Raw genomic sequence first — 13,984 nt, 5'->3', positions numbered from 1 at the left:
AAGTCAAGGTTGGGTCTTACATTGTCCTAAAAATATACAGGTAATTAGATGGTTTGCTGAATAACAGCACAAGTACTATGTCAGCAGAGCCATTTTTATTATTCAGATAGCAAAATACAGAAGAATCACTGAGACAAAGTCATAATTATCCAATAAATGAATATAGTATTATAGAGTCCTTTTTCATGCTTTTTATGAATGACATATCTCTGCTTGTAGACCAAGGAAAACACATTTCTTACTGATCTGCTCTTTTTTAACTGGCAGCTCACTGTTTCTGGTAGCACCTTCCACATTAACCAAAGCATATTTCCCTTTCTATAAAAATCTCTGTGCTGAATGAAATTAAACACATATTTCTCCCATCTCAGTTGACGCTGAAAGTGATTACTTGTGTTACAGCTTCAAAGGTATGATCCAAGACAAGCTTTGGCTTAGAATTTTTTAGTTTAAGTGTTTTGGGAAAGGCCTTGTTTAATGGTTAATATACAAACTTAAAGTATTAGGAAACTTTATCTTCTTGGTCATCCGTAGGGTGACTCTCTACCTGTCTTGGACTTTAAACTAGGAAAACGGAAAATATTACATATAATATTTATTTACCACTACTGTGCCTAGATGTCTTATATTTGATAAATAATCATGAGGAAGAGCAAAGCAATTAGATCTAGGACTCTTTTGTATCTGGTGTTGGATGAAATTATTCTGCATCTTTGTGAGAGAAGTAGGCAGAGCTTTGCACAGACAGAGAGGCTGCTGTTCTCAAACATCCAACTTTGCAAGATGATGTATCCCTTGTCTGAGGAAAGGGTCAGCTTTGTTATTCATTGATGGGTAGTGTGATGGGAAATAAATGGGAGCAACAATGGGGGGCTATGCTACTGTATTTACTTGATGAGCAACAATGTAGAGTGTAATTCTTCCTTGCCCCAAGGCATTCAAATGATAAAGCCCACTCAGAACCTGGAAATAACATTTTCATAGGAGTGGGCTGGCTTTTGTGTAGAAGGTTGCTGTGGTTTAATTCCAGATTCCAGAGTCACTGTAACCTGGTGGGATGGGGAAGAGAATCAGAAGGGTAGAAGACTCATGGGTAGAAATAAAGACAGTTTAATAGGTAAAGCAAAAGCCACACGTGTCAGCAAAGAAAAACAAGGAGTTCATTCATTAATTTCCATTAGCATGCAGGTGTTTAGCCATCTTCAGGAATGCTGGGCTCCATCACACATAGTGGTGGCTTGGGAAAACAAACACCATCACTCTGAATATCCCCCCTTTCCTTCTTATTTCTGGAGCTTTCTATGCTGAACAGGATGCCATTTGGTGTAGGACATGCCTTGGGTCAGTTGGAATTAGCTGTCCCAGCAGTGTCCCCTCCCAACTCCTTCTGCACCCCCAGCCTGCTCACTGGTGGTGTGGGGTGAGAGGCAGAAGAGCCTTAGCTTTGATCCAAAGGAAAAATGCATATACCAAAAATTGAGAGGGAAGCAAATGTTCTGCTTAGCTATTTGGTCCCTTTTTAACTCCATCACCCACAGTTCCCTAAGTAATTTTATCTTTGCCATTGTAAGATTTCCACTGTGTTTCAGTCCCAGCACCCTTTTTTTTTGTTTTAATTTTTAACTCTTAGGTTACATATATGAAACAGGTAAATTTAGTGTATGTTAAATTTATGGTAGTTGCACATCTTTCCCTTGCTTGCAAGTTTCTAGGCTGACTTAGGCATGTTTCTCATATCATCCAGGGAAGGTCAGAAACTTCAGAGTGAACAATTACCATTTTGCATTTATGTATTTAGAGGGTAAGAGTTCCTCATAACCAAATCAATACACATCTTCTTTAAGTTATATTAGTTAGGTCAGTTATTGCATTCACAATATACTTTCTCCTTCATCAGTCCTTTGAAGGAGCATTTAGAGGATGTGCACTATGCAATGATCTTCTCAAACAACTCTTCAGAATTCAAGCCTTATGCTTTCCAGAGAGTCATGAGGAAAATAATCTTTTTTTTTTTCTATTTTCCTTCTCTTTCTCAGCCACAGAAATAAGCTAACACCATTTTATCTTCATCTCACTTTGGTTCGCTTACGTTTTGCCTGATGCTAGAAAATAATGCACATAATTCTTCACATTCTGAATTTTAAAAAAAGAATGAAATATCAGGGAATTTGCTTTTGCTCTCGCAGACTTGTGCATGCTGACACTTCACAGAATCACAGAGTGACAGAACAAGCTGAGTTGGAAGGGACCCACAAGGATCATTGTGTCCAACTTGCTATAAATGCCTTGGAAACAGCCAAGACATGCAGTCCTAGTCCTTAAAGGATGATTTCCTGTTATTTTGAAACCTTATAAATATTTTTAATTAATTTAACTATTAAAAAATGCAGAGAAGACATGCTAAAACTGTCAAAAAAGTACAATGATTTCCCATTATCAAGCCACTACATTTTCTTTCTTCCTGGTAAGGTGTAGTCACCTTTTTTTTTTTTTTTTTTTTTTTTTTTTAGCATTAAGCATTTATATTGAAAATAAAACAGATCTACCTTTCCTTTCTTGAGCTGAGCCACCCAAACTTTTGTGTTGCTTTCTGTGGTGTATGTCAGATGATGCTTTGGCTTGTTTTAAGTATGATCACATGTTCTTCTGCTTGAGCAAGCTGACTAGTACTTTTGTATTTGTTAACAATATAATTTAGCATAACTGAGCACTCAAAAACTACCAAGAGCACGGTCTCCAGAACATTACTGGCATGTGAATCAGTGCTATTAAAAATGCATTGCTATGACAACTTAATTATAAGGGGACAATTAATCAGATGCAGAGTAAATCCGCAGTTGAATGAAACTACTACATTTTTTAGATTGCACTGATTGTGTGCAAAATTTTGATTTGATAAGGAGGAAATACATTGTAATGCTGTCTAATAAACATTGAGAAATATAATGTGGTACAGTCTGCATTGTAAAGAAATAATGCTCTTCACAGTATTTTGGTTCTACTGGTAAAAATATACTAATGTTTCTGATAAATGCCGGAGTGACTTTTCTAGCAGCACTTCACATTTTCAATTTCAAAATTGGTTCAGTGGAATATGTCATTCAATAAACAGAAGGAAAGAACACTTGCTATGGCAAGTTAAATTGAAGCAGACTAGGCTGTGTTGCCAAACTAGCTTATCATACAACTATAATTAATTTTAAAGACAGTACAAATTCACTGAAAAACTTTGTTCAGGAATTTCCCACTTTGCCTCACTTAAAAACAAGACACATTTCAATCAGTGTTCATACTGAGTGTCTTGAATGTTGAGATCTACCTCAGTTATAGAAATTAGTTCAATCAAATTCACCAACTAGGGATTCTCTCTGTAATATCACAGAATTCATAACTATTCTGATTCGTGGCTGTTGCAATGTTCTCCAGCATCCAACAGTATTTCATGAGACATATTTTGTTCTATGTCTGCTATGGATTATAGGTTTTTCCTAGTAATGAATTTAGCCTTTTCTACATTTTCAGATGTTACAGATAAAAAGCAAGCAAAAAGTGAGTGAGAGAGAAATATTTTGGTTTGCAGTTTTCATATTGGCTGCATAGGATTAATTTACGGAAGTGTTCTGGGTTTTTTTAAGAGGTTCCTCTTAAAAATCAAGATATTTAGTTTGACTAAAGACACTGGAATCTTAATAAAGAGAGAGCAAAGCACAAAAAATCTGCTCAGAATGGTCATTTTGTAACAATTTCTGATTTAAACAAGTGCAACTTTTTTGTGAAATTGAGTTAAAATAAGACCTGTTTCTGAAGAAATTAGGAATGAGGAATACCTTGCACTTGTCCTTACCTCTTAAAAGCACAATATTATGCATGCTTTAAAGGGTAGTAAGGGTTACCTTATTAATTAAGAGGGCTTCCATTATTTACGGTGCTATTATTAGAAAATTTTTTTGAAATATCACATTCAGTATTAATAGTTAAAAACTGTATAATGAATTCACATGCTTAAAACACTGGCTTGTGAGCACAGGAGTTTAATGAGAGGAAAAGCACAGGAGTTGAAGTTTAGACAAGTAATAGCAACTGGGAAACCTCTACAAAATTCTACAACCAGCTTGAAATGTTTTTTCTATGGTTAGGTTCTCAGAGTGAGGGTAGGTGAATCAAGTGGTTGTCTCTACCAAACAGAAATGCATTAATTTGTACATAAGCGAGATTTGGGAGTGTAAGTGGTGCCAATACCCTTCCGTTTGAAAATGTCTGTCCTTCCTTGTTTGGTCCTCTTAGTGCCTCTAAGAAATATAATTATCCAGACATGCACAAAGAAAATGAAGAGCTCTGTTTTCTCTGAATTAGAAAGTATTAGAGTTTTTTCCTAAGTACTTGGTATTTTAAAGATCTCTCTTAATACTGCTCCTGCTTTCTAACTTTAAACAAGCAATTTCAAATCATTCCTTAAAATCTCATAAGCCTCTTTTCCATTATTTTCTTAGTGATAGGAAAGGAGTTTGTTCAGTGTGTTCTTTGCCATATGGTGAACAAATGCTTCATATGTTAGATGTGGGATGTGCTTGTCATACACAGTAGACCCATTGGCAGAACCCATACCCTTGCCTAACTTTTTCCTATTCTTTTTGGTTGCTTCCCTGAGGAGCTTTTTCCATTTACGATTTATTTGCCTTCTCTGTGGAGAACAAAGGACTGAGAAGATGTTCTAACAGATTAGTAAAGACTCACATTGACCCTGAGAATGCCAACAGTTATAGCTGCTTTCATTGCCTAACAGTACAAAGGAAGGTAAATTTAATAGAAACTTGATCCACAACTTTCTTCTTTTGCACATCTTCAAAGGGAGAGATACTACCATGTGACTATCACTGCTGTCAAGGAAACATTTTGTTTTCTTACAAAGGAACATCTCTTTTTCATCAAATCTTATCACACCAACCTCATATCTTTTCTCAGAAAATAACAGATGAGAAAGGATAAAACAGAAAGGATAAACATTTAAAGGAGTAAAGCTTTCCTATTATCACAAAATTTTTAGATTTAGCTAGAAAGAATAGACTTTTATTTACTTGCAGTAAAACTGATGCAGGAATGCTTTTGTCTTAGAGGCCCATTCCCCCAGTGAAAGACCATGGTGAATGTCCTTTGACATTGACATTATAGATACAGATTTTCAGTGATCGTATCAGAGTCCTTTTTCTTCATATAAAAATAGAAATCATAACATAGTGGTCTATTGAATTCAAAATCTCCTGACCTAAATTAGTAATGTTTTTAGTGAACATAGAGAGGTTGACAGGTTTCAGTGATCATATAAAGACAAAGGCATTTAAAGTAGAAAATTCAGTGCTATTTAAACTTCAGCTTAAATGGCTTGCTGTCAGATATTTTGTCATGCACTTGTGACACATACAAAAGGAAAATTTCAACAGATTTTTTCTGTATCCTCTGCAGCTAGCATTTAAATAGAAAAAGGTATCTGAGTTGGAACAACTGTCTGATATTTTTTAATTTATTTATGAAGTTAGCAGTAGTCAAAACAAATATGAATAACAACCACAGAAAAGAGTAGGTAAAAATGCACTGCAACTTTCAAAAATTAGTTTCAGTATTCCAAGTAACATTAAAAGTGGGTCTTTAGCAATATCTGGAGCATTCCACTTCCAAAAATATCTTTAGTTCAATGTTGGATTTGAGCCTGCAGCATTTTGCATGTTACATTCAGAACATAATGCTGATTCATCCTAATTTTAAAATTGGATTCAAATGGCATATGTTGTCTTAGGCAATGTTCTTCAAGGAATGTAGTTAATGCATGCACAACCCACATGGAGTATTCTGTGTGCCACAGCCTCTAACATTATATTATTACTCCTAGAAAATAAAGCAAAGTGTCTGTTATTAGGGGAATTCCCTGGAAACTTGACTGTCGAGAGAGGTGACTTCTAGTTTGCCAGAAAAGATGCTGCCGTGAAAGGCAAAAAAAAGAAAAAATGTAGAAGAAAACTGAACTATTTCAGGCTAGATGCACGTGGGCAATACTATGGTTGAGGCCAGGGTGCATCTGTGGGTGATGTGAACTCTGTATCATGTAGCTGCTTCTAAATTTAAGGTCTGATCAGTACTTTGGAGAGAAAACACAACCATAAATACCCAATAACCAGTGTAACTGTTCTCAGCCTGAGAAAAGCTCACATCTCTGTACAAAGAGTAATCTTTCTGTTGCTTTCAGATCATTTTATGTTGTCTCAAGGCATCAGAGGGTATGTAATGCATTGCATTTTTCAAATACCTTTTGTCAAGGTATCTGGAATTTCCTAAAACTAAAAGGAAGGGGGGTGGGGGGAGGGAGGGAAACCATACCAAAACACCACACAACTTTCTAGAATTTGTTACTTGTTTTGTTGTTCTTAGTATGGAAGTTTTGTAGTGGATTTGTATGAAAGCTTTTTGAAATGGACAGAAACTGCATTTCACTAGTAGATTTGTATTGTAGCTCTTTCAATGACCTTGTAGTAGAAAAGCAAATCAGGTGAAGTAGCAGGGAATAAATTCCTACACATTGTGGCATTTTTTAAATTCATTCAAAGTTTTCCCCCAAATTTTTTGAAAATAATACTTCAGATACAGTTTACTCAAATTTAGGAGAATTTTACAGTCTTATAGCTGTGGGACTCTAAGGCAAACACTTCTGAGACTCACTCAGCCCTCTTCAACGTTGATGTTTTGAAGCAAAATAGATTTTTTCCATTCACAGTACTAGGGGGAAGTTAGAAATCATGGCTCAGTCACAACATTAAAAGTCAACAAGACCGTAAAACCTCAATAAAGATCATGATAATTTAGCACTTAGAATTAGCACTAGTGCAATAAAGAAAGGGTGACCCTTTTAGTATTAAGAAATATTAGTCATCCTTAAAATAATTTTGTCATTACCAAGTGTGTGCTAATTTTTCATGTACAACCTGTTACCTGTCTGTTGGACATTAATATTTAAATGGTATTATAGAAGCAAGATTCTCAATCATCTCACTTGCTCAGTGAGAAGAATCATCAAGACTCCATAGAATCTTCAAGATTAACTTAATTGTATTATCTGGGCTCTCTTCAATGCCCCAGGATTTTTTACAGGCAGCTTTTCATTGTGTAAGTCTTATCCTTCTGTAGGGTCCTTTTTGGTGACAAATGGAGACTGAATCTAAGTCCTAAAAGCTTCTAGTTACCTTAGCATTAGTTCATATCCTTGACAGCAAAACTACTTAACCAGAAAAGCTTTGTAGTTTGGGCTCAAAAATAGTGTCTTGATCTACTGTGCTGTTGATGATTCCAGTCAGAGTTCTCTACTCTAACACTTCTGTACAGAAATTTTGGAAGGTTTTAGTTGATTTGCACTTTTTTTTTTTAGCATACAAAGTTCCCCTCCCATCCCTACCCAAAGCCAAGCTCCAAATATTTTATTTTCTTCCAAAAGCCAGCACTGATCATTTGTTGGAGCTGCTAAAACAATACGATGATACATACACACAAAGTTAATTAAAGAGAGGTAATAAAAAAGTATAAATGGTTTCATGAAGATTTTGACTCTAGAACTACAAAAGTACAAGACCGAAATATTAGACAAAACATTGTGAGTAAATAAATCTACTTGAGTGAAAAATTACTTATTTGCTGAAAATGGTGTCTCAAAACTCTGGAATTTCTTTTGAATGCACTTTTCTCTAATTCTGGAATGCTCTGGGGAACATTAAAATTATAAGGACTCATTAGTTCTTCATGACCATGGTGTGTTAGAACTACAAATCCTTTAGTCCCATCAGGGTCTAGGTCCACTTTATCCCACAGCTGGTCATGGAGCACTTTCATGCACTTTCTGTACTTCATTTCTCAAATTATCCCAATCTTCAGTCCACCAGATGGGGATTTGTTGCAACCACACTGCTGTTTGGTTTTGATCAGCTGTTACCTTTTTGTCTTAGATATGATCAAGCTATATTATGGGAAAATGCAATTCCTTTCTACTGTATGTTGACTGTGGGATTTAAGGCATTGCTATAAAAATGGAATTTGCTGTGCTGTTGCATATGTTTTATGCTCTGTTATATGCAGCATACCTAAACTAGAAGCTAAAACAATGCTTTTTTAATACATATATTTTCATCAGATGCTCGATAAGGTATCATGGTTTTATTGTCTGATTTCTGAAAGCCTAATACACAAACATAATTTTGATTCATAAATTTTATATAAAAGTTTAAAGTTATGACTTTCACCCATAGAGGATGATAATGATAGATCGATAATACTGAATGGTGAATTGCTTGTAGTGTTTTTAGTTGGCAATGGTTTTTTGACTCTGAAAAACAATTCAATCGTTACTAAAACCAGTTTTCAGCTGTAGCCAGAGGCTCTAAGACCATATACTTTTATGATTCAGAAACAACTGTGGGTCTTGAGCATTCAGGTCAGTTTTTGAAAAGCAATTTACAAGAAAGTTAGAGATTAAACAAAATGTGTCTTTGTTTTCCAGAAGAAATCAGTTTCATCAGTGAGGACTATTTGTATGTATGCTGGGAAGGCATGAGTTTATGTGCAAGTGTGAGGAGAAATATATGTTTCACAGAAGTGAAGGTTGCTTGAATTATGTTGTAAGAGGGAAGTTTTGACCCTAAAGCTTGAAATTTGCTAAAAAACCTAAATGTCATTTAGAAGATTTTATCCTAACAGAGCTGATCAGTATAAGAGCAAAGGTAGAATCAAGCAAATAAGGGAGAGAAAAAAGTGTAGCTATTATGTCATGCTGAAACTGAGGGTTTATATGGTTGATTTTTTTCAAAACAAATACAGAAAGAATGTAGAATTTTTTTTTTTTTTTGTAGGTCCTATCTGCAATGGTCACTTTTAAACTTTGGAGGGAAACTTTAGGGCTTCATATATTATATTGACTTTCATGCTCTAATTTTATATTTTGAGTAAGGAAAATAGTAGTAATCTGATTAATTCTTTAGTGGCAGAAAATAAGTTATGTGATTTGAAATAGGGATTATAATAAATGGAAATCCATTATGAAAACCAGATTACGATACTTGAAATATTTGGATTATGATATTTGAATTTATCAAAATTAGCAAAAATTACTGGTTTTTTATTAGAACTCATTTTATTCTTTTATAAATAATTTATTCTTTTGTATGAATATCATATTTTGACAGTTTTCAGGTTTATCCTGAAACTCTTGCAAAGTGCTTTAATAAGCTCACCTTAGAACAAGAGTAAGTAGTAAACACAAATGTCTCAGTTCAGTTTCATGGCCAATGGAAACACAATCAGTCAGTGGATAGAAAAGCAACTGAGAATTGCAAAAAATTGTACACGAGTACATGTTGTTTGCTCATATGCCTCAGTTCATTCAACTCTGCTCTGGTTGAGCTGTTGGGTCATTTAGAGGTTCTGGTGATCTCAAGAATGCCAAGTAGCTCCAAACACCAGGTCTGTGTTGTGGCAACAGAAGACTGGCTTAGAAAACCATGCTGATCTTTATAGAGAGGCTGTAATAATCAAGGAAAAGGTGATGAGAAATGCTTTAACTGGATTTGGGAACATGATACGAAATAGATAGATAAAAATATACTAAATTTCATAGATTGTACAAAGCTTGTACCTCCTGATCATTATTAAAGGATTGTTTTATTTTTCCCCTTTTATATTCCAAAATACTTGAGGTCTCCAGATAGGAAGAGTTTCATATCTACCAGAACTTTTAAATAGTGATAACATAGTGATTTTTGGAAAAAATTAACCAAGTCAAGCCAACCCAAAACAACAACCCTGAACTCAGTTCTAAGAAATATATTTGAATGTTTAGCAATTAGCAGATGGAACTAAAAAATGTAGATAAACCACTTGTATTTCAGAAAATACTTTTGAATACATAACTTTCAAAGCATTTAATCCGTGAGAAGTGTTTGTATTTGGAAGACAGAAAATATGAAAAAATCAATGTTACTCTCTTTAACACAGCTTAAATGTGTAAAATTTATAGATTTTTATTTCTTATCCAAGAAAATTAAGTATAAATTATTTGAATGTTGCAAAGGATTATTCTATTAGTGGATATTTTTCAAACTAAGATGTTGGCAAATGATTACAAGGACAATGTCAACATGTCAAGCTTGATAAATCTGTGTTAATGCCATGGCATGGAAGAGTCAGAAACAGGTTTCTACTTCATTAACATGTGAACCTCAGAGCTTTGCTGAGCCTGTCAATGCTCTCTCTGCCTGGACAAACAGGAGCAGTTCCTGTGATAATTACACTTGGTCTCTTCTATCCAGTTTCAAGCAATTTGCTCACTTAATGGGCCAAATTGACCTCAGATATATTCTTATCACAGTGCATTGTTAGATTTGTATTTCAGTTGCTGGATACTTTCAAAAAGTGCGTGAGGACACGTTATGTAGAGCAGAACCTTTAGGAAGGCTTCAATTATCTGCATTCTTGCACATCTGTACAGCTGTGTAATATGTCTGTATATGGGCAACATATACCTCCTGTAAATTTTGATCTGTCCTTGGGGAGCTAGTTGTGGAAGCACATAACCTTTTTTATACTTAACTTTTAGATCTTTTTGTGTTTGATAGGTGAGTAGTGATCCAAAATTCTGAAGTTAAAACCAGGCAGACCTATGAGATTCAGCAGGACAGGCAAAGCTTCCAAAGTGAGGGTGAAGATCTGGATGACAGAAAAATTGTTTAGCAGGTCCATCTGCCTAACCTGACTACTGTTTGAATGCACTTTTGTTGGAAGATTTCCTATTCTCTAATCCTAACTGAACTTCAGGTTCCTTTTTATGTCTACAGACTCTAAGGGCCAAGACCTCATTTAGGAATTCCCATAGGGTATGAGTAAAGAGTTTAAGCTTAGACATGTTCAGGATGAATGACAGCTAGTTAGAGACTTCTTTGGAAAAGTAAGAGAAAGTGTGTTTTAATTAATCACAAAATGAAATCGAGGTAAACATCTCTCAGTGTGCAGAGCACTATAGTATGAAGCAAGGATTACTGCAAACCACTGCTGAATGCTAAGCCAAACCTGGTTTACAGATGAAAATAATTCATGTAATCCATTTTCACTTCCATTGCAATAGATGAAGAATTTGTGTAAGGTTATTTGCCATGTGAAGAATAACAGAAAAATGCATAAAAGGAGACATGGTAGTGAATACAATAGAAGAACATCTCCTGGTCTTTCCCGTTGCCATTATTATTGTCATAGATTTTATAAGGAGTATTTCGAAAAAGAAACTGGCTAAAATTCAGAGGTGGAGGCTGAGTTTGCAGAACTATGAATTAAAAATTTAGTGTAACATTCAACAGTCCAAAAACAACTACCAGTATGCAGATGTTTCTATTTCACAATATCCTGTCATCACTCTTAACTGCAGTGAGGAGGGAGGGCATATATAAAATTTATAACTGTCGTGTAGTGCCAAAAGCACTTTCAATAGTTCAGAGAAAGTACAATGTGTAACTGAATGACTTCAGACTGCAAACAGTTTTATATTCTATTTATTTATATCACTTCTTAAAATAAGGGGTTAGAGCCCTTAAATAAAACCATAATGTATGGCAGCATACTCTTAGACCAGTAAAAAGATGTAGAATTCCGTGCTCAACGATAAAGCTTTCTTTGTTTAACTTGTGTTTGTAATTGCCTTGCTTAACAGATCTTGGACCTCATAGTGCCACAATAAATAATGGTAAGTGTTGAATTAAGTTTATAAGTGACCTCTTCAAAGACACTTTAAGGCATGTTAGAATTATTCCGTTGAATTACATGGTTAGTTAAAAATAAAAAATGAAGCTAAAGGGAACAAACACTGTCTCTACCACCTCATTCACAGCAGTGGTCTATCTACCCTCCTTCCATGCTCCAGAAACTGGAGGGAAAAACCCCCACTAGTATTCCTTTTGCCACTCATATATCATCAAAACCCTTTGCCCTTTGTGACCTGTAAAAATGAATGGATAAAAGTTTTAAGTCATTTTTAGGAGAGATATCAAACCCTGCCTGAAGTTCTAGCATTTTTGTCTTTTTTTCACAAAAATCTCTAAGAAAATATAGCACAGAGTGTGAGGGATGATGGCTGGAGTTCTCAAGCTCCATTGCTGCATTCTTCTAGTTTGAGATGAAGTCAGTCCATAGCTGATTACGTCTCAGCTGAGCACTCTGGGCATTGTGTAGGACTATCCTGTGCTGGTGAATCTCTCCAGGAGGCCCAAGAGCTGGGAAGGGCTTTGTTCAAATACTGCCCCCAGGTCTGTGCACCACATGGCTCAAAACTACCTGGACTTACCTGAATATATTAAGTAGTATGCCATGTATACAGATACATGTATATGCCAAAAGAAGAAAAAGCAACAAGATTTTACCACTGAGATGTCGAGTAACTGAGGAATTTATATTTGGAGGTAGAGGATGTTGCTAAGCAGGCATGAGTTTAATCTTCAGGGAGGTAAGATGTGGATGCTAAACAATGATTTTTCTACGTGGTAGAGTTGTGCAGTGAACAGGGAACTTGGACTTGGTAAAACTTGATTCAGGTTTCTTCTTCTTATAGACCTTGAGACAACATTAAATAAATTCCTCACAGCATATCCATTAATATATATCATTATCTCACAGAAAGAAAACAGTTTTTATTAACTGTTTTATTAAGCAATTGCACAGATGGCCAAAAAATAATTTGCTCATTATTTTTTATCTAATAGTTTGAAGTAGAAGATTTGATGGAAGTTGAGCAGCATATGTAGATCCTTGCTTAAACAATGTTAAGCACACAGCAGCCTCAGTCATAGAATACATTGTAGTTTGCTGAATTTAAGCATGGGGTTGTTATTTGTATTCTTAAGCTAATGTAGAAATACTTTATTGAACTGAAGGCAAATAAGAAAAATCATCAGTAAATTCACAGGAATTTCAACATTCACTTCAGTGCACAACTCTAGAAAACGGGTAGAAATGGAATTTAGAATAGACAGTGCAACAGGTAATTGAGGGATGGGGCAAACCAATTTAACTGTGAGACAGTCATCTACACCAAAACCCTTATTTAAACTCCAGAAAAAGTTTGTGAAGGATTTGCATTTGAAAAAGTTAGTAGATAAAACACTAAGTGAAAAGAGCATGCCAATAAAATGTCTTTGTCATCTGCAATAAAGGAAATGAATGATAGTAGCACAAAAGTTACAATAGAAGACACCATACATCAAGAGACCTCTTAAAAAATACATTGTGGGGAGCAATTGTGCAGTGGCAGGGGGATGAATTGGATGACAAAGAGAAAATTCACTTGAAATACCTGAAATGAGATTTTGTTCTTATTTTCTACAACTGAAACAGAGGAAACTGTACATTATATGAGAGAGATACAGCATCTTGTAAGCAATTTTCATGCAGATGTACTGTAGTTAGTGACTATAATTCAAAGGTCATTGAATGATCATTAAGGATAAGTAAGACTCATTTAAAAAAGTATGCAGAAGCAACATATACGAACAAGGAAGGCAAACCTCTCTATTTTCAGTGAAAGGCCCTGTCAGTGGAATATGTGGGTTTTACATGTACTTGAGAGGAGGAAATTTTTGAAACCCTGTGGATGAGCACTGTTGGACCTTTCATAAGCAACAGCACCTTGTAGATAGATATTTGATCTTAAAAACAAAATTTACAGTAGGCTAGAGAATACTGAGAGACAAGTTCAGCTTTTTGCCTTGGGGTGCAACTTCATCCTGAAGGTGACTCCAACAGTGAGTGTCCCCAGCACTGATGGTGACTTTACTGACAGAGCAATCGACATCTTACAGCACCTGAGCAGAATGAGCAGAGTTGGGTGCTGGTGACAGGCTCCACAATAGTCCCAGTGCTGGCAAAGTGGTGAGTCAGGTTCAAGGTCCACCCAGGGAGTCCAGCCAGGAGCAGG

General features: G+C 35.4%; 1 protein-coding gene across 7 annotated transcripts in view; it reads left to right on the top strand.

Annotated features, from left to right (window-relative positions):
- STS (steroid sulfatase) overlaps positions 1-13,984 on the top strand; it is a 107,330-nt gene that overhangs the window by 81,099 nt on the left and 12,247 nt on the right. The window lies entirely within an intron of this gene.

This window comes from Lichenostomus cassidix, chromosome 1 (assembly GCF_008360975.1).
Source record: "Lichenostomus cassidix isolate B80296 chromosome 1, HeHo_3.0, whole genome shotgun sequence".
Classification (NCBI taxonomy): domain Eukaryota; kingdom Metazoa; phylum Chordata; class Aves; order Passeriformes; family Meliphagidae; genus Lichenostomus; species Lichenostomus cassidix.
The sequence above is the reverse complement of the archived record's forward strand: the minus strand, read 5'-3'. Positions and strand labels throughout refer to the sequence as shown.